General features: G+C 52.7%; 1 protein-coding gene across 2 annotated transcripts in view; it reads left to right on the top strand.

The window, feature by feature from the left end:
• Positions 1–7,271: 7,271 nt before the first annotated feature.
• Positions 7,272–20,498, top strand: part of LOC146855013 (bcl-2-interacting killer-like) — a 143,305-nt gene continuing 130,078 nt past the window's right edge. Inside the window, exons 1-2 of one of the 2 annotated variants that reach the window (XM_085652477.1) lie at positions 7,272–7,503; positions 7,616–7,646. The gene's annotated coding sequence lies outside the window, so the exon portion shown is untranslated. Of the gene's footprint in view, positions 7,504–7,615; positions 7,647–8,123; positions 8,299–20,498 lie in introns of those variants that run through there. The other variant, XM_085652478.1, reaches the window with a different exon arrangement.

Raw genomic sequence — 20,498 nt, 5'->3', positions numbered from 1 at the left:
TTGCCATCCGCTCGCGAGCGGCGCACCCGCAACCACTTGGACAATCACGCCGGTAACCTTGTGCCGTGATTTAGGCCCTAGTGATGCGCTATGTGGTGACCACTTATTCTTTGCCGCTATGTCAGTGCGTCCCCGTATTCAATGCGATTGGGTCACTGAGCTGCACCCATATCTAACCCATCTAATGGCTCAAACCAGACTTCCTTTAGCATTTGATAATAACTACCATTCTATCTCGGTTGCGTAGCCCTGCCCGTCTAGGCACCCACCCGGGTGTCTAGGTTACAGTTAGATATGTGTGAGTTCCCCATATCAGTGACCGTTGAAGGCGGCCCACATAAGCATGGTGGCGGGGCCGAGTTGCAGGCTTAAGCATACCTCTTTTAGACTGTCGGCAGCGACCTGTGTTTAACTGTCACTAACATGGCAATGACCGTTCTACGTTAGGACTATCTCCCCATGGTCCGCCCTGCCCAAGGACTGATGCACCTGGGAGGGCGAGGCCGTAAGGAATGGGGGGGTGGGTGTCGAGACAAAAACAACAATGACAAACGACCCAACCCCCCTTTCAGCAAAAGGTTGGAGACGAGCGACACGTGGTCACGTGTGGTCGGGATCGGACTGCGCGACCCTTGCTGTAAGTAGCACTTTTATGACGCGCGAACTCGACCCGAAGGTACGGCAACACTGTGCATGAGCAACCTATTTACACACATATTCGGGCACGGGAGTGAGATCATGAGCCGCCAGGTCCACGACCCTAGGGAACCCAGGCATACCAGGTCCAGCAGCTCGCATACATATGCGGGCACGGCGATAGTCATTGATTTACCCAGCGTCGCAACCCAGCGTGAACTCGATCCGAAGGTAATGGCGCGCCGTTCATGAGCACTGTATATACATGCATCATCGGGCACGTGGATATTAAATTATCTGCCCAGAGTCCCAGCGTGACCCGCCCGAAGGCGTTGGAGTGCAGTACATGAGCCATAGGTATTAACATACCTATTCGGGCACGGTCGATTAGTGATTAGCTCAAACCGTAATGTGCGCGAAATTCATCGAGCGCCGGACACAAGCACCGACTGAATAACCCATTCGGGTGCAGGGGGTGTCGTAATGCCCGTAATCATCTAATGCGCGCGAATGTGGGCACAAGCAATTCTTGTGAATAATACGTGCACTTGTATCATGTGTCTGCATTATAGGAAGCCAGCAATACATGCTGCATATTTATCTAGCGTGAACTCGACCCGAAGGTATCGGAGCAAAACTTGCGAACTATGCCTGCACTTGTATCAAGTATCTGCCTTATAGCAAGCCAGCACATACATGTTGCATATTGTATAGCGCGAACTCGACGCCAAAGGTATTGCACCGCGTGGGGGGATTAGTAATACCCGTGATCGCCCGATGTGAACAGTGCATGTACTGGTATCATGTATCTGCCTCATCGGACGCCTGGAATTACATGATGCATATTTATATAGTGCGAACTCGACAATAAGGCATTTGGAGCACTTTACATGAGCACCGTATTTACATTACATCCTCACGCAGGGGGTGCTTAAGAAATTCGTATCATATTACCCGATCCCCAAAACCGGATCACGCGAGCACCGCACCCGATTTTCCATTGAGGTGCGGGGGGTTCATTAATGCCCATGATCGCATATGTGAACAGTGCACGCACTTGTGTCATTTATCTGCCATATAGGAAGTCAGCAATACATGTTGCAGAATTATATAGCGCGAACTGACCTGAAGGTGTTGGAGCGCTTTACCTGAGCACCTTATTTACATTACACATTCAAGCACGGGGAGCTTACAAGATTCGTATCATACTAAACGATCCCCGTGCCAGGTCCATTGCGCCAGCCGCACGCAGCCCACTGCATGCCCCCCCACCCTGAACGGCAGCGTAGCCGACGGGGGGCGATAACCTTAACCAGGGAGCGCCACAGGTGTTGCACCTCCCGCGATCAGCGGGGACCCAGGCAGCTCCCAGCCGTGCAGTGCTGGTGTATTGGGGCCGTGAACCCACGCTAATCTCCAACCGGCTCCCACGGCACAGGGTATGCGGATTCTTAGCCGGCCGCCCCCCCCTTAATTTACTCTGCTCGCGAAGCCGGACCGAATACGAACTATTTCCCCCTTACGGGTCTCAAGGCGCAGGGGGCCACTATGGAATTGGAGGCCTTGTCCAAAGTCACATGGGGCCGAGGGTGTCACCGGGGATCGAACCGTGAGCTTTGTGCTCCAAAGTCGGGTGCCAAGGCCACCGCACTACACCGCTCCACATTAGGCCACAGTGACTGTTGGCATCACGCTGCTGCGACGCTTGGGCAGGGGATAGTCTAATCGATGCCGAAAATAGATTTTCCACAGCTTGCCTCTTTATAGACGGGGCCTCAACAACGCTGACTCATGGTCAAACAGGCTCCTGCTACAGGAATCAGGACATCATGACCCACACCTCGCCCATGGCCAGAACCGGAAGATATGGTGCTTTGCTGGACATCACCACCGTAACTGAAAGACGCAGCAAATTAATTTAACTGGAAATGGTGCCTGGCAGCTGCCGCCTGCATCGCGCCAGAGGCCCAGCCAGGTAGAACATATCGCGAGGGAGAGGGTTGTCTCGCGCAGCACTGGAATCGAGCTGCGGTGCAGGCCGCCACCGCGACCCTGGAATCAACCCTGGCGCAGATCCCTATCCCAAAGAAGCCTGCAGCCAGCAAATCCTGCCCTTTTCTTTGACAAGGTGACAGGAGGGTTCTTATTGTACATGCTTAAAAAGCGCGAAATGGACCCGAAGATATTGGAGCGCTCTACTGAGGACCTCTCTCCGCAAAGTAGGGGTTATCCTGTTACCTTGGAGTGGAGTGGGGTCGGGGGCAGTGGCGCACCGGAGACGGAGTAGGAGCAGCGCGGGAGCCGCTGTGCACCTCACTGCTTCCCGCCACGGGGGTCTGGTCTGGGCGCTGTGGAGGCAGTGGACGCGGCCCCGAGACTCTAAAACACCAACCAGATTGAGATCGAGGACCTCAGCCTCGGTCCTTGACTACATGTAGCTCTTTATGCATATCTTCTTTATCTAGCGCGAACTCGACCCGAAGGTATTGGAGCGCGTAGCACCGTATTTACATACATATTTAGGCACGGGGAGATTAAGTGATTTGGCCCGAATCACAGAATGCGGCTGCGGCCCCGAGACGCGAAACACCAACCAGATTGAGGACCCGAGCCTCGGTCCTTGTATACGTTTCGCTCTTTTTGCATATATTCTTTATCCAGCGCGAACTCGACCCGATGGTATTGGAGCCCGTATCACCGTATTTACATACACTTTTAGGCACGGGGAGATTAAGTGATTTGGCCCGAATCACAGAATGCGACCGCGGCCCCGAGACGCGAAACACCAACCAGATTGAGGACCCGAGCCTCGGTCCTTGTATACGTTTCGCTCTTTTTGCATATATTCTTTATCCAGCGCGAACTCGACCCGATGGTATTGGAGCCCGTATCACCGTATTTACATACACTTTTAGGCACGGGGAGATTAAGTGATTTGCCCCGAATCACAGAATGTGGACGCGACCTCGCGGCTCGCCCCCTGTATTCCTGCACCAGAGAACGGGGCAACCAGAACACATGCGCGACTGTACATTAGGGGGGGGGGGGTAGCACAGAGACGGGAACCCAACGGGCGGTCATACATATCACTTCTTTCAATATACCGCCTCGCCCGCCTCTACCCCCACGACCCCCCAGCCGCGGCACCTGGTACGGCACTGCGGCCTTGGAGGATGCTAATTTAGCCGGCGCCACCCGCCTGGATGTAGCGGCGCCAATTTTCGACCATGCAGCCCCCGCACTAGAAGCACCTCCCTATGTAGCATTGGACCAACCCGAAGGTAATGGGAGTGCTTAACGTGAGCGCTGGTTAAAGCGCTGTTGTAATTGTGAGGGGGGGGGAGCAGGAGTGCCTATCCCCCCCCCAATATTATTTATTTCATGTGCGTTTAAATAGCGCGAAGGTATGACGGCGCTTTACATGAGCATCAGTTACAAGCTTACATGAGCAGCCATCAAAATATTTATTTCATGTAGGTTTGTACTGCGCGAATGTATGACGGAGCTTTACATGAGCATCGGTTACCATATTCATTCAATGCAGGTTTGTACAGCGCGAAGTAAATGAGCACCGGTTACATTATCAGACCACAATCGCTCTCCTACAAGGCACGATGCGGCCGCGGGCCCGAGCTCGAAAAACCCCGCCCCCCGGCTTGAGGACATGAGCCAGGCCCTTGTGAAGGTTTGCTCTCTAAATCTGTATTCGTTATCGAGCAACCGCGCGACCCGAAGACATTGTAGCGCGCAGCACCGTCATTAAATTAATATTTAGGCACAGGATTAATCCCCTCATCACAGAATGCGGACGCGGGCCCAGGATTCAAACGCACCACGCCGCTTGAGATCGCTAACCTGGGCATGCCTGTATTCGTTATGTAGCGGGAAAACAGGCCGCAGTTATGGGCGCGAAGTAGCGGCGTAACGTATATAACATACATCTTTAAACATGGGGAGATTAAGTGATTTACCCCGAAATCCAAGATTGCGGACATGGCCCCGCGACTCGAAAACCCCGACCGGATTGTGTTTGAGGACCTGCGCCTCAGTCCTCGCAATCAGATTCCTTATCATTGTTCCTTATCCAGCGGGCACTCGACCCGAAGGAATTATCGCAGCGCCCAGGAGCAGGCAGGCCGCAGGGCCCAACCATCGACACCAGGGGCCGGGGCCGCAACTCAATGGCATCAGCCATGCTTGGCCCGCACTCCCCAACCTCCGCAACGGTCCGGGCGAAATCAAAACAGCGTGCTCTTTAGCCCAACCCCGCCTCCCCAACCCCCCATGCCCCCATCTTGCGTCCCCTCCGCCCGTGGCGATCCTCGTCACAGGGCCCCGTCGACCTGGTACTGCCCAGGGCCGGGGCGGAGTGGGTACAGCAAGACTCACCAGAACAAGAAGCGTGGAGGCGACGACAATCAGCAGTGCCACGGGGACCGGAGGCGCACGAGGACGGAGCGGACGACGGACCGATGCAGCGAGGTAAGGAGCGAGGTAAGGCGAGGTGGGAATACGTGTGTCCGGGCAGGAGCGGCGCGCAGGAAGCAGAGGAGGAACTGGGCGAGAGGGACGCCTATGTAGGGGGGGGGCTAGCCTCGCCCCCCTAACGGCCCACCTCCACCCTCATTGGGAGACCTCCTCCCTGGGCGCGGCCTCGCGCGCGAGGCAGAAGAAGGGGGAGGGGGAAGGCTGCGACGGGCGGCCACTAGAAAGCTGCCCTGCTGATGTCCCACTGCGTGGGACGCGGGCAGCGGCATACCCTTGATACTCCCGGCACCTGGAGACGAGCAAGGGAAGTGAGGCTGACAGTGCCCGCCGTCCCATACCCTGCCCCCTAACCGAACAGCCTGTTCGGGCCTAGGACCCCATTCACCCCGTGGGCAGAGGGACCCTACCTCCTCACCCCTCAACAAGGCACTGTAGCGCCTCTGTCCGCCACTGATCAGTGACCGGATAGGCAGGGGGGTGCTCGTTCGGACCCATTGCGCATGATTCTGGTCTCCCCCTGCTTAGGGGTAGCGGGGAAAGGACCGCCTTCTCAAGAGAGGCTGGAGGGAATCTCCCTCTCAACTGCCCCCACCAACCAACTCGCTGGTCACTCCCAGCTGCCCGGGATGCAAAAGGACTGAAGGAACCTTGAGTGCCCGGGGCAGGGTCCCCTGCGGGCATGTTATGTTATGTTACAGTGATTTATAGCACGCACAGCTACTCATGAGTGTCCCGGCGCAGAATGCTAAGGTTAGTAACTGTAAAGAGCTAAAAGGGGATACCAATTACATAAACAACAGTGTTTTTAGTCTTTTCTTGAACAGACAGAGACCGTGAATGCAGCGCAGTTCAAGGGGGAGAGAGTTCCAAGCTTTGGCTGCTTTGAAGGCTAGAGAACCACCTCCCATTCTCACCAGCCGAAAGCGTGGGATCGATGCTAGGCACTGTGAGGCGGAACGCAAATGCCTTCGTGGAGTATAAAAACTAACCCGTTTCCTCAGATAGAGGGGCCCTGATCCATAAAGGGCTGAGTGGGCCATCGTGAGAGCCTTAAATTTGACTCTTCTTTGAGCCACTGGGAGCCAGTGCAGATCCTGCAAATGGTGTTTTACGCTCGACCTGCCTGAAATACCCATCAGAGCTCTGGCCCCAGCGTTCTGAATTACTTGGATTTTCTTAAGCTGATATCCTGGTAGGCCAATATAAAGTGCATTGGCATAGTTAAGGCAGTTAAGAATCAAAGCACGAGTGACCATCTCCCTGGCAGACTTAGGTAGTAGAGGAAGAAACTTTCTAAGGGACTTTAGAGTGCCAAAGCATTGGCCTGCTAGTTTCTTTACTTGCGTAGAAAACCTGAGATTTTCCTCAAACCAAACATCACCACGCAGTGGCAAAAAAAGGGGGGGCAGCCTGCACTCACCAGCCTCACTGCATCACAAGACAGCGTGTCCAGGCAGACCAGCAACACGGCCAAACGTTGTCAAGGGTCGTGGGAAAGAGGACGCCAGGTGTGCGGGAGAGGTATTTATACCTCTCCGCGCCCACTCCTGCCCGGAAATGACGCGGGCACGTGAACCCCTAGGGGTCCCCCAACACTGGGCTGACTCGTGTGCCCTCATGTGGCACTAAAGTGGCGACCCTCTTAGGAGGGTCTCCTTCGTGGACCACGGGCAGCCAACAGAGTCAGTGGATGGATGAATTGATGCATGAGTGCAAAGATGAGTGACAGCGTGCATGTATGATCACTTATTGAGGGCCAAATGCAGCAATGACACAAAAGGCACTGCCATTCATGAACCAGACCTACAGGCACTGCCTATACGTCTGTTGCTTGTAATTGCTTGTTACTGTTGATTTCTGTTACCACAAACATTGCCTCTGGCAAGCACAAATGCAGTCTCCCACAACCTGCAAAGCACATATACAGAAGTATTTTCAAGTTCAAAACAGCAAGAATTGCAAATTTGGTGCCACTTTTTAAGCTATCTGATTCGCTACTGGGGTGTCTCTTTTACTTTGGTGCCCAGGCCTATTTCCTGTCCCGGTCATTTCCAACATGTATTCAAAGCCATGAAGGACGCCTCCCTCCCTGCGTCGCAGAGCTGTCTGGGCCTGTGTGACGCCCCTGGAGGGAGGGGACTGGGGACAGGCGTGTCTATACACACAAGGTGACAGCAGGTCTGTGTGTTCGGTGGGACGGAGCAGCATAAAGGGTGTGCCTCTGTACAGTAGGATGGTTTGTCCCGTTGGGTCTGTACAGCAGGTGGGCAGGTACGGGTGTGTCCGATCTGTGCCCCGCCCCCATGAAGTAATACAGTAAACTCGAAACTGCAGCGAAACCACAACAAATAAACAAGACACTGCACGAGTGACGCTGCGGTGAGTACTCAGCTGCCTGCCCGAAATAAACAAATGTCTCAAAACGAGACTCGTGCATGAATTCTACTGCCTTTAAAATGTAATTCTAATGCCTTTTAATTCTCTTTAACAGGGCAGCTGTCACGGCAGGGAACGGGTAAAAGGTAATGATTCACCTGCGTCAATGTACTTTATTCGGAGTTTGCTGTCACGTGTTTTATTATGTAGCTACTGAAGTTTGTTTACGCGGTGACGATGCTGGTAGTTGTCCTTGCACCGTGAATGAAGGTGGTCCGTTTTATTGATCCAACATTGTGATCATCGCTCGATGTTTATCATACAGCTTAAGAAACGCTGGTGAAACTTCCACCTGAGCTGCGAGCCTAAAATGCTACCTCTTCCAAGATAACATAAGAACTACAATGATAGTTTCTAGGTATTGCTTTGGGTTGACTTTGGCTACTGGCAGTTTTAGATCTTAAACGGAAACCCACAACAAAAACGCCCCGAAGGTTTTGAACTCTAGTAAAATGGCGCCTTTCCGGGAGGGGGGTGGTATTGGTGGCGGCCGTGAGCTCACATGTCCTGTAGACCCAGCGCGTGCAGCGCTTCCTCGGGCGGGGTCACGAGCAGGGACCGCCGTCTGCCGGTGGCGCAGTTTGTTCTACGGCGGTAAACACAGGGCTGCCTTCTGCTGGGGAACCTCTGCAGGCGCGCCCTGGCCTCACGCAAACCTGTCACGCGTCACTCGCAGTGTCAACACTGGCCGGCAGACAGATGAGCGACAGACCCAGCACGAGACCTTCTGTGAAGCTCGTACGTTTATTTGAGGAAATATTTTTTATGCTGCTTCTGCTTTCAAATGAGCTAGCGAGGTCGTGGTTGCTATATCATTGCTGTTGAAAGTGTTTAATTTAATACATACGATATTGTACATCTTTGAAGACGTTGTTCCTGATTACCAGCGCTTGGAGGCAATGAGGGAGGAAGACGAATTTGTTGGTCTAGATAAAATCCGACACCCCCTGGGTCCGGAATTTAAATTCTGCCTTTTAGAAGTATTGCTTATGAAAATGTGACCTACCGTTAGGAGTTTAATGGTTTCCACACTAAAGTGTAAATGTTCAAGTATTTATTGGGCATTTTTTTCTATTAGTAATCTTGCCAGAACGTATCGAGAGATGCAGACTTTATCGCACCCGGTAATTACCAGGTGTGATAAATGATGCAGGCCTGCAGTGTGCAGTGCATACAGGAGTTTGCGCAGCGGTTCGAGCCAATCGTGTCGCTTATAATTAGGTCCACAGTGGTATCTCGTTTGAACTTTGGGTGGGCTACACTCACTGTTGTTCCCAAGCAGCACTTCGCCCTATTGAAAGCATCATGCAGCAGCACTTTCCTTGAACAGCACGTAAAAAATACGAACAAGCCACCCTGGCTCTTGCCTCATACAATTGGCTACCTCCAGAGACAACATTCTTGCACAAAACAGCAAGTGTTACATGTCGAGCACCTGCAACTAAAACACCCACACATAACTGGGACAGAAACTGAGAAACACACGAGCTCCCATGTAACCGAGAAACGGAAAAACTCCTGTTTGAAAAAAACCCTCTCTCCGGTAAAACAAAAAATAACAAACTGACTAGATCTTTCTCAGGAAATGCACATAGGGTCTGTAGTCAGTGCTTTAATTGGAAAAATAGAAGTGTAGGTACCCTGAACAAGAGTACCTGCTTGCAGGGCCGGCTTTAGGGCAGTGCGACCTGTGGAGGGGGTGCTGACATCAGAGGGGGATGGGCGCTGTGTTTAGCAATATTTTATGATTAGAGAGATGAGGAACACTTTTGCCCGAGAAGGCGGTCATGGGGGCGCCGGAAATGATTGTCGCACCGGGCGCCACCAGAGCTAAAGCCAACCTTGCCTGCTTGTTTCTGAGAAGTGGCAGTACTCTCCAATGAAAAGTATTACGTCACTCTTGAAAAGTGCTGATACTCTCCCTCTCAAAATGAAAAGTGCTTGTACTGAGTACCGGACAGTTCCGGCCAATTTGAAGCACTGTCTGTAGTACCCTAGGCACCCACCCCTGGAAACACCAACTTCAACGACACGACAGGCCTAAAACACATGCTTAATACATTGAAGTGTGTGTGTTCCACTCTATATCCCTTTTTTTTTCCATGTCTGGACATTCAACCTACAGCAGTCGCAGACTAATTCCAAGAGCCATTACACCTGAGATAGGATGAGTCTGTTGCACTCTTGTAACGACGAGCGAGATTCGGTTCCAAAGTACACTGCCTCCTATGTGGCCGAAGTGAAATTCCTGGGGCTGCCGATGACTTCTTCGTTCCCTGAGTTCAGACCCTCATTGCACCGCAGGTTGGGAGGAGCCCTTTGCTACCTGAGCTTAGATGTGTCGGCGCTGACTTCCTGTACCTGATGAACTTGTTGCTGCTATCTGAGCTTATACATGATGTGTCTTTGTGTAGACGCTGACCTACTGTACCACACTTCTGAAGATCTCGTTGCTGCCTGAGCTTAGACACCGTGATTACCTGTGTGTCGGAACTGACCTCCTGTATAGTTATCGTGATGCAGCAGTTGCTATCCGAGCCAAGATATGATGAGTGTTTGTGTCGGCGCTGACTCACTATACCATCGTTTTCATGATCATGTTGCCGTCTGATCTTAGACACGATGATTATTTGTGTGGGCGTTGACCTACTGTGCCGTTTATTACGATGACCCCTTTTCCTAAACACATTGATGAATGATGAATCTAATAGACGTTTTTGACTAAATATTGAATTCCAGGTTTACAACCTTTTTGTACACTGTAAGCATTTCTACAGAAGTGTGTTATTAGGTCTACTGTGTTATTCTTTGTAAACGCCTGTGTATATGTGTGTGACCAGCCCGTCACCGCCACTGTGTTAATCGTGTTCACCTTCGTATAGCAGTATATATGACCCACAGGCGCGTGCCAGGCTTCAGCTGCGCCCCGAGCCCTTCTTAGGTTCGGTCTGCGCTTCATGAAACACCTGTAAACCATATAACAAAAACATTTGCCGTGTCATTGTTTTTGTAGACGGTGTATTCGCTGTCTGAATCATGTGTTGAATAATTTATCACCCAGATGTATAATGTGAAGAGGCTGATATGCCGCTCTGAACATTGTGGTATTATGTATATGTAAAAAACACAAAACAATATTTTTTTTACTGGTGATTACATCTGCAGCATTCCTGGCCCTAGTGGCCTCTGTGAAACTAGGATACGCTCTCTCAAATCCCTGCTTCCCATTTGACGCGGACTTGTGATCTTTGGCAAATAATATTAGTCTTTACCGCATTACCTCCTCGTTAGTCTTCCTCGCCACATAATAACAAGTGAGCTTCAGCTCCACACCAGAACCCTCCAAAGCAAAAAAGTCAGCCTTCCATGCCTCCCATCCCTTCCCAATATGGCCGACCCAGTATACCCATGACCTCTATAAGAGGTGGACCGGCCCAACCCATCAGCCTGTTTTTTTCGTTCTGCGCTGCAGATTCTCCTGAGCATTTCAACAGGTAAGTTGGGGCCTGGGCCTGCTCTAGCGGTCTTACGGCCCGGGGGTCGAGGCCCTGCTCTAGCGGGCTCCTGCTCTGGGTGTTTTCCCCCGCCTTGTGCCCTTCCCCTGCCCCCTTGGTTTGCCTGCTCTGCTCTAGCGGGTTTCAGGTTGGGGCTCTGGGTGTTTGTCAGCCCTGCTCTAGCGGGCTCTCCTTGCTGGGTCTCCCCGATCCTGATGGCTCCGGGGTGTCGCTGGCCTCATCCTCTGTTCCCGCCCCCGTCTTTGTTATCTCCTGAGTGCCGGGTGTGGGGGCTCTGGTGGGCTGTGGTCGTGGAGGGTCCCCGGTGTTGTTTTGTCTCTGTGGGGCACTTCTCCCGATAGGCTTCCCACTTTGTTCCCTGCGAGGGTGGGTTGCCGGGCTGCGCTGGTCGCCTCGTTTTGTCCTTCGCAGGGAGAGTATGTGGCCTAATGGCTGTGGTGGTCTACCTCAGTGCTGGGGAACCAGGTTCGAGTCTCGGGAGGGACGCTCAACATTCTGTGATTCTGAGCAAATCACTTGTTCTCCCCGTGCCTGACAACAATGTCTCCCTCCGTATGTAATGGATCTGGTGCTCATGTGAAGCGCACTGGATTTGTCTTTGAGCGCCCCGGTGTTGGCGCTTGTTGTTTCTATCGCTTTTTCGTGGCTGCATGCTACGTGATGCTTGCTGCTGTGCGTGGCCGGGCGCGTGTCCGTGTGACCCACGGGTGTCCCTACCGCCTTCGGTGAGGTTGGAACTCGGCTCCCCTGGCTGTATGCCGGCCGTAGCCATTGGTTTTTCCTTTGTTGCTTCCGGCTCCCGGGCGGATATCCGCGTGTGCTGCAGGGAGCGCGCGCAGCTCCAGGCGGCCAGAGGTCGCACACTGCTGATTTGGCCTCGGCTCCCCTGATCCTGGTGGTACCGTGCTGGCTCGTTCCCCCTGACGGCGGGCGTCTGGTGAGTTTTGCCCGGATCGGTGCCCCTTGTCGGGTGCCGCGCGTTTGCACTCCCCTGGGGCGGCTGCATGGTTTTTCATGTATCCGTTTCTCTATAGGTCTGTTTTCCTCTTTGGCTGGCGAGTTTTCCTTGTACCGACGTGCCTGTGGTCCGTGTTTTTCACCTATGGGTGTCTCGGACCGTGTTTTGTTTTGTGCTGTCGCTCTGTTGTCACGTTTTGTCTCTTCCTTTGCGGATAGTCTCTCTGGCCTAATGGTTAAGGTCTTTGACTCTTACTCTGGGGGTTTGGTGTTCCATCCCTGGTCTTGCACTGTCACTGTTGGCTCAGTCTACAGGGTAGGCGATGGTATTTCCTTCAGTAGGGTGTCCTGGGGTTGGCTATCCTGCTGCGATGCGCTGTGTGTGGATGGTCTCCGGTGCTGTGGCTCATGGGTTCGTCTTGTGTCTGGTCCTGGTACGGTGGGCTCCAACTTCCTCGGGTCCTACTTGGGCTTGTTGTTTGGCGAGTTAGGTTTTTGCCTTGCTCTTCACCGTTCTGGTTTGGTTTTCGGTGTCCCTTCCGCCTTTTCGGTGCTATGTCCCCATCTGGCGGGCGCATTCGCTCGTCGTCCTGGCGGCTTTGTCCCTTCCTGGTTTTCCATGTGGGGTCCGTTGGGGTTTGGTTCCGACCTGGGAGCTCTTGGTCTGTGGTTGGTCTTATGTCCCTGGTGGCTCAAGCTCTGGCAGGGCGATGTCCATTTGCCCTGGGGGTTATGTTTCCTGCCCCGCTGGGGGTTTGTCCCGGGGCCTTGGATTCATGTTTCCTGTGTTGTCCCTGGATTTTTTCTTCCTTTCCGTGCTTTGGGCCTGCCGTCCTTCCGTCCTGTGGGCTCCTGCTCGCCGTTGTGTGGTGATGTCTGTGGGTTCCTGGTTGGGCGTCCTCCTTCGCCATGCTGTTGGTTTCTGCGTCTGGGGCCAGGCGTCTGGCACCTGTCCGCTCTTCGCTGGGCTGTTTTCGGTGATCTCCATGCCGGCTCTTGCCGCTCCTCCTGCTCCTGGGGGGCTTGCCCTTTTTCTTCCTGTCGGGGGCCCCGTCCGTGGCTTCCCCGTCGTTTATTGCTCCCTGGCTCGTCCGGCAGCTGCGCCGCCTCCTGTCCGGGTCGTTCTTCTCCTCGGCTCCGGCCAGCTGTCCGGGTGGTCTCCTCTCGGTTCCGGGCCTGTGCCCGCTGCCGGGCCGCTCCATTCTTCCCTGGTTGTTGGGCTGCCCTTTTCGGGTCCATTGTGCTATGGGCCTCTGGGGAGCATCGACTTGGTCGGGCCGGAGGTTTGGCACCCGCCTCTGCAGGGGTGTGCGTTTTGTGGGCTCTTTTTGTGTGTCACCCCCGACTGTTCGTGTTGGGGTTGTCTGCTTTTGGTGGGACCATCCTCGGGGTATGTTTCGAGTGTTTGTGGTCCTGGTGGGCGGGCGATACTTGCCCGGTTTGTCCAGTGGTAGTCCTTCCCTTCCTGATGGTCTCTGGCCCTTTTTTTGTGCCTGCCTTGCTTCCGGTTCCGTTCCATCTTCGCCTGTGATGGCGGTGGTGTTGGCGACATTTGCGTCCTCTCTGTGGCGCCCTCTCTGGTCTCTTTCCTTGCAGTGCTTGGGTTGGTTGCTGCGGCCTTTGTGGTGCTGCGCCTTGCCGTTTGGTTGGCTCCTCCGGCTTCCCGTACTTGGCGTTCCGGGCCCCTTGGCCTTCTTGCGCTGTGTGCGTCTGGCCTCCTCTGCTCTGGGTGGTTGGCCGGGTCTGGGCTGGTTTGCGCCTTGTTGTTTGGCGACCTGGTTCGTCCTGGTGCTTTGGGCTTCCTCTCTGGTGGGGTCCTTGTCTTGTGGTCTTCGGACTTTTCTTTCTTGGACCGGTGTTTCGGTTGATTGGTTTTCTGTCGCCCGTTCCTTGGCCTCTCTGGGATTTGTCCCGGCCCTGTGGGGGCTTCTTGTTGCTCTCCTGGGCGTTTTCTCCCCTGCTTCGTGCTCGGGGGTGTTTGCGAGGTTCACCCCTGTTGACTTTTTGGCTGGATGGTGCTGTCCTTGCCTAGGTCACTTTACTTCTGGATGCGGCTCCTGTTATCGTCTGCTCTCTTATTGTTACTGTGGGTCGGCCCACTTTGGTGCCTGGATGGGAGTTCTCCTGGGGGCGTCTGATGCTGTTTGCTTCATTTTGGGTCCCCAGTGTTGGCTCTTCGGCCTTCTCGTCTGGACTCCCAGCTTTGCGCTTCCTGGGGTCTTTTTTTCTTCCAGGGGTTCTGGGCTTGTTTGGCCTGACCGGGGTTTTTGTCCTGTTGGTGGTTCTCGCCTGGGTGCTTTTCCATTGGCAGCTGCTGCTGCGGTGGTTCTCTTGGGCATTGTTCCTTCTTGGTCCATGTTTTGCCTCTGTGGGCGCAGGTTTTGTGTCCTGCCTCTGCTTTCTGGCTTTCCCTGGCTGGCTTTTGTTCCCGGCGAGGTTGTTGGGTGCCCGGGGGGGCAGGGACTCCCGTTTTTTTCCCCCTGACGGGGCCCTGTGTTTCCGGTGTGGGTTTGTCTTCATCGTTTTTTGTCCCTGGTTTTGGGGTTCCGGGTCCTGTTGGCTCGGTGGCTCCCTGGGAGTTTTGTCTGGGCTCAGGCTTCTTTCGCCCTGCCCTTCTGTTGCGCTCCTGTTCCTCTTGGTTCTTCTTTGTTCGACAGGGTGGGGCCTGGTTGTTTGCTGGCGGGCTGTGTGCCCTCCTGGGTGCTCGCTTCGGCGGCTTGCTTCCTTCTTATGGGACGTTCCTGGGTCGGGTTGCTTGGTCCCTGTGCGGGACGGTCTTGGGCCGCCTCGTTGCCTTTTCCCTTCCTTTCGGGCTCTGTGGGTTTTCTTCTGCTTGGGGTCATCTGGTGGCCGCTCGCTTCCTTTCTGGTTGCTTGGCCATGGGCCTGGTCCCTTCCACTCTACGGCCTACGTGGGTGGTCCTTTCGGCTTTCTGCTTTTCGCGGTTGATCGGTTGGGTTCCCTTGATGGCCGGGTCTCTTCGGCGTCGTTTCCGGCACCTTCCTGGGTCTTTTCTGCCTTGAGCCTGCCTGGGTTCTCTTGTTGGTGTCGCGATCCTGTCCTGGAGGTCTTTTTATGTGGGTCGCCCTTGCGGTGTTGCTGTGTTGGCTGCCTGCGTCTTTCTTTCTCTCATGGCCGTTTTGTTGGGTCGCTGTGGTGGGGATGCCCTCTGTTTCTTCGGTTCCTCTGTCTGGGCTTTTGCTCCCCTCTCGCTTTTGACTGTCTGTTGGCCGGTCTTGGTGTGTTGGATCGGCTTGCTACTTTCTCTGAGGCCTGTTTGCTGTTGCTTTTGGCTCTGTGCGGTCTGGTTCCGTGCCTACTCTGTCCTCCTTCGTCCTTTGGTTGGGGAGGTTATTTTTGGCGACACTTCGTGTCTCGGGGGTCTGGGTTTTCAGACTTCCCGGTGTTTTTCTGTCCCAGGCTCATTCTTCCGGCTTGTGGTTGCCTCTCTTGGGTGGTCCTTCCACTCATCTGGTCTGTTGGGTTTCCCTCTTTCCTGGGCGTCCCTTTCGGGTCTGTTGGTTTCTGGTGCGTGTTAATGAAGCCGTTTGGCTTTGGTATGCGCTCACTTGTTATCATGTGGCGAGGAAGACTAACGAGGAGGTAATGCCCCGATTACTTACCGGTAATCTTCATGACTCCGAGTATAGTCTTCCTCGCCACATGAGTTCCCATCCCTCCCTCCCTGTCTGGCTATTGGCTTCATGTTTATGCTTGGTAGTTTCAGGCTGATGGGTTGGGCCGGCCCACCTCTTATAGAGGTCATGGGTATACTGGGTCGGCCATATTGGGAAGGGATGGGAGGCTGACTTTTTTGCTTTGGAGGGTTCTGGTGTGGAGCTGAAGCTCACTTGTTATCATGTGGCGAGGAAGACTATACACGGAGTAATGAAGATTACCGGTAAGTAAACGGGGCATTCGTTTAATTTGCTGTCAAGTGTCACTGCTTCCATCAGCCCGCGCGCCATTTTTAAGCGCCCCAGCGACGAACGTATCATTTTGACACGATAGTGCCTAGAGTCGCACAACGATGTATTAGCCATCCCAGCGATACCCACTTTGGCTTTTCTGTCGTTATTTCCCACCTTATTGGTGGCCTAAATAATATCATGTTGATTATTGCAATGATTTAAATGGCACCTAGGGCGCTTAGCCTGAGTAAGGAGGGGGAGGAAGAGGTGTGGCGCCAGGGCTACCGACTCCGGAATCTGGGGATCACGGCTCAATCCTGGCGCCAGCGGCACATCAGCCCAGCACCATGTGACCCTGGGCAATAGCCTGCTTAATCTTCCCGACGGCCCCCAGTGCCCAGAGACCCCCACGGGTGATTGTTCGCGCTTTACAAATGTGGATTATTATTATAGGGGGTGGTGCGCGTTAACGGAGACGTGTAGACGAGCCGGGGGAACCCAAGTGAGCATACGTCAGCTTTGTGTTTATTCTAGAAGAGAGGGCCGTAAAATACCACTGTTGACGAGGGTGGAGAGTAGCTTTAACAAAATGTCCATCGCAGAATTGATGGTGAGTGCGGGGAATAGTTTCCCAGCAGTAATGATAACAAACAATGAAAAAACATTGGCAATGTAGTCGTTTTGGATCTTTTATCTTCTGGGCATGCACAGCGCTCTCTGCTGCTAGTAAGGCACCGGGGCGTTCGTTTATTCTGAGCTGTTTTTATTTGGTTGTGTGTAGTGTTTCATGGTATGTGATAAGAAGAGGGTTTTGGACTGTTTTGTCTCATTTCACTTTAATTTATTTGAAAGTGAAATGAGTTTGATCTAGATTGAGATCTTTCTAGTGCCTATCTGTATGAATGGCTGTGCCAAAGCACTTTTCGTTCTTTGTAGTAAAACGGGTTCTACCAAGCTTCACTAACACCCAGCATAGCATGGGCATCGGCAGTGCAAGCTTCCCCGACATTGAGCACAGACAGCGGGTAGATGGCAGCAGCAGTGCACCTTTACTAACCAGGGGCTGCTCCCCTTCAGCCCTGCCGCCTGTGAGCCCACGGAGCCACTGCTAATTTGCATGACTACAGTTGTAATAATTTAATTTAGCAGTGTTCATGGAAACACAACTTTGGCGTTTCCATGAACTCTGCAGTGCGCAGGCCCAGCCCTCGCGGCCTTTCCACCAGGCTCCTGATGACAGGAGGAGGAGGAGGGGCTGAGCTGAGCATTGTTTAAAAACACAGCACTCTGTAGATGGTGGATGCCTGGATTGCCCATCTGAGCAGCAAAGTTCAACGAAAGTCCCCTAACACAGGCACAATCCTTTTTATTTAGCAGACATCCTGTACATGCCTCAGGCAGCACAGTATATCTGCGAAAATGGGGCTGCCAGGGCGCACCCTGAGGCCACCGAGGAGCCAGACAGAGCAGCAGGAGACGGATCCCCAGAATTGCCCCGGCTTCGGATAGGGCTGTACTCATGAAATAATTACACTCCACGCTGTACTTGAAGCGTAAAAGGCCATTTATTAGGACAAGGTTGTAAAACACAATTAATTAACCAAACACCAATTAACTATAACAAACACCAACATCAAACCTTTCATTCACTCCATCCATTTTGCCTTCACTCCAATTACTCTCTTCCCGTTTCAATCTGCAACCCCCTCCATCTTTCCAGTCACTTCTTCACTTATCTTTCAACATCCTCTCCTGTATCTCCTGCCGTCGCACTCTTGCATCCCACACCCTCATCATTCACCTGTCCCCCTCCCCCGAGGGGTAGGTGTGCCCATCAGTGACTCCCCATCCCTCCAAAGTACTGCCAACCTAAAACTACAACCTGTCCTAAACTGGCACGCTATGTCCAAATCATTACCTTGACCCTTATACTCGTAGGGTGGGCGGGTAGTCCAAATTAACTCTACCCTCCCCAGTGGTGCCAGGTGCAGGAAGAGGAAGAGCCTCCTCCCCTGCACCCTTATGTCACCTACCCTAATCCCCACCCTTGACCCACCCCCTGACCCTCCGCAGCTTGTCCTTCCGGTCCCTTGCGCAAAAACCCCGGGGGAAGACTGGTCTGCGACCTTACTTCCCCCGGGGGCTGGCATTCCCATCCAATCAAGAAGCTGGGAGACGGCTTGAGGTGGGTCTTCCTGCTGCTCTGAACTGGGTCATCTTGAGAAATCAGGACTTTCTGGTTCCAATGTCCAGCGCCGAATTCCTGCTCTGCTGGTGCCATGTAGCCTCTGAGTTCCCAGCAAAGAAAGAAAGGTAAGTACAAAAAAAATCTGTGTGGTTTCCCTGTGCATGTCTGAGTAAAAGTGTGTTTGGAAGTGATTGAGAGAGAATGACATTGAGTGAAAGCGTTATTTTAATATGTTTGAGTGAGTGTCAATGAGAATGAGAATCAGTGAGTGAGAGTGGGTATGAATAAGGAAAAGCTATGGAGTGAGTAAAGTAGTATGAGTTAGAATGAGTGAGTGAGGGGAATATTGTGAGAGTGGGAGTGCCTCAGAGGTGTCTCTATCAATAGTGCAGCAGATGCAGTTGTTCCTGGGAACAGAAGCCCTGGTGCAACTGCACCTGCTGTACTATTAAACAGCCCACCTGTTCCCAGAGCAACTGGAATTATGCGGCAGCGCAGGACCAAATTATGCGCCAGGGCTGAGTAAATTATAAGGAAAGAAAAGGCAAATTATGCGGCATTATGCAGCATTTTTTAGATAGTATTACTTCATTATTTTGTCAATTTTAAACTTGTTAACACTGTTTGGGCATTGGTTTTAGTTCTTTAGTACCAGTTTAACACCCACGTATAGCAATAAGTTACAGAAAGGTGACCAGTTGACCTTTGCAAAGGCTCTTCCACGGTGCAGCAACACGTGTTGTTGCATTTTTAGCAACTTACGAACTGTTTGAGCTAGAAACAATTTGTTTTTGTTAAAATCTGCAGATTATGTAGAGGATGATGGATTATGTGGCAAACATGGCAAATTTATAATTATGCCAAAATCCCAGTGGCTGCACAATTGCATAATTCCAGTGGCCCTGCCTGTATCTCAGGAGTTCAAATCAGAGCCCCTGTACACGAGTAGTTGTGAGTGAGGGTCAGTGATTGTGTAAGTGTGAATGTGTGCAGGTACGTTTGTGTGTGAGAAACAGTGAGTGTGAATGTATGGGTACTTTTGTGTGTGAAGGCGGCCAAGGCAAATTTTGAAACCAGTGAGGTGAACACCTGGTAAGTATTACAACCCACCACTTGCAGGGATCACCAGTCGCCACTGACTTGCACCCAGGCCCGGTGCCACAGGGAGACAGGTGAGTGCCATGAGTGTATCCCTGCTGCTTGCTGGGCGCTGTAAGGCAGACTGAAGCTACTACTGGGGCGCACTCTGCACCGGCCTCAGTCTGCACCTCTCTCGTTAGCAGAACCGGAGGTGGAGAGAAATCAAGAGCATGAGAAGGGGGGCCGAACACGGCACTCTCCCTTGAGCTTACTCAGAGCCCCGAGCTAACCGCTCTGTGCTGTAGTCAGTGTGTCACAGGGCAAAGTGCAAGACAGAAAAATTGCCCCTGGCCGCTGTTTAAACTGTCAAATGCAGCAATAGTGAAGGTTTAGTGGGTCCCTGGTCCCAGTGGCAGTGCACCTGCTGCACTAATAAAATATACGCCTCTGAAACTGTGGTGGGAGTAAGCAGGCCCTGAGCAGGCATGTGCAGGAGGGGGCTGCAGTCAAATGAGACACAGGCAAGGGACGAGGAGGGCGCGGCGGCAGTGTGTGAGAGGGGGCTATCGGGGCGAGGCAGGGGAGAGGAGGAGGGAAGGCAGGTGGGGCGGGCCACTACACAGGATATAGGAATACGAGAAGTGGACTGTCGTCAAGCACCATGTAAGCAGAGAGAGGTGCAGAGCAAACGTGCTCTGTGCATATCTGCACAGTACTGGTGCCTTGGCATCTCTGGGCGGTGATGCTCACAGCTAGAGTATGGGACTCTGGAAAGGGACTGCAATGATTACAGCAGCCACTTTTATTTTTGTCAAAGAAGTAGACGCTGTTCCAAGAGAGTAGTATGAAAGGCATCATGCACCTCCAGTGCATGGAATGGACTGTTCACTATTCGTGCATTGCACTATAAGCAGGGGTGTAGCCTGGTCAGTATGACTTGGGGGTGAACTTTAAATTTCCCAACAATAACGCTGGCACCTTATGTTAAAATACATTATACCACAAACAGGGCGCGCGAGAATTGTTTGAGGAGCAGTGGAAAGAGAGAGGAATGCAGATTGATAGGGGTACTATGTAAAAGAAAACCCATTATTTTGTGAAATAACCAACATTTTGAAGTCTTTCTAAACAGAGAGGGAGAGAGTGTGAGTGCGTTTCTGTTTTTGTGTGTAAAAGTTCCTGGTTTAATACGACAGACACCTCACCATATCCGACCGAAAGCATTTGTACCCAAATATTGATCACAAAAAAAAATATATATATGTGGGTTGTAACACCCCCTGCCCC

Source organism: Triturus cristatus, chromosome 4_1 (assembly GCF_964204655.1).
Source record: "Triturus cristatus chromosome 4_1, aTriCri1.1, whole genome shotgun sequence".
NCBI lineage: Eukaryota > Metazoa > Chordata > Amphibia > Caudata > Salamandridae > Triturus > Triturus cristatus.
Note: the sequence above shows the minus strand (reverse complement) of the source record. Positions and strands in the feature narration are given on the sequence as shown.